Below are 1,043 nucleotides of genomic sequence, written 5' to 3'. Positions count from 1 at the left end.
GCTTAATGAACATGAACAGCATTTTACCAGTGACGCTGAACAAACACACACACACACGCACGCACGCACGCACGCACATAGACAAGTGATTTTAGCCTTTGTCAGTAGGGGGGGACAAGATTTTGTTGGAGAGAGAGGTGGGGAGGGGGGGGGGACAAAAGCTATTGGAACTCTGACTGGTATTATTTTACACTATGGAATTCGAAATAATAGACCATATTCACACGGCGGCCATTTTTGCATTTTGCATTGAAGAAATGGGTTGGCATTTCATTAACTTAATAGCAAAATGGCCGCCGTGTGAATATGGTCTTCAGAGACCACACCCCTTTGTCACCCTGCATAATAATACATATGTGCAGAATAGACCAGTGGAGTGCTCCAGCATTTTATTTGGGTTTTCTCTTCTGAAGTGATCAGATATTTTACTTTCTGATTCAAGTTGTCCCCCTTTCTTTCATTCTTTCTTTCTTTCTTTCTTTCCATTTTTCTTTCTTGTGTTTCTCTTCAACAGAATCAGAATCATCGTTATTGTCACATCACAGGTTAAAGGTCTAAAGAACTGGATGAAATTATTTGTAGTGCAGCTCCATCGTTTTAGTTATTTTCAGAAAGAGAAAGAAAATAAGACGGGGGAGGGGCAAGGAGAGAATAAAAGATGAATTAAACAAAGATATTTACATTCAGTATGTATATGAGGTTAGACATAAGGTGCATAAGGTACAATATGTACATGAGGAGACATAAGGTGCATAAGGTACAGTATGTACATGACGCTAGACATAAGGTGCATAAGGTACACTATGTACATGAGGAGACATAAGGTGCTTAAAGTACAGTATGTAAATGAGGAAACATAAGGTGCATAAGGTACAGTATGTACATGAGGTTAGACATAGGTGCATAAGGTACAGCATGTACATGAGGAGACATAAGGTGCGTAAGCAGCTATATACTGTTCACAATATGTGCAATAATCCAGACTGTCGTCTTCTTGGAAACAGATGATGTAACATCATATCTTTAATCTGATTGGCTGATTC

This window comes from Gymnoscopelus braueri (genome assembly GCF_963280865.1).
Source record: "Gymnoscopelus braueri genome assembly, chromosome: 7".
Lineage (NCBI taxonomy): Eukaryota > Metazoa > Chordata > Actinopteri > Myctophiformes > Myctophidae > Gymnoscopelus > Gymnoscopelus braueri.
Note: the sequence above shows the minus strand (reverse complement) of the source record.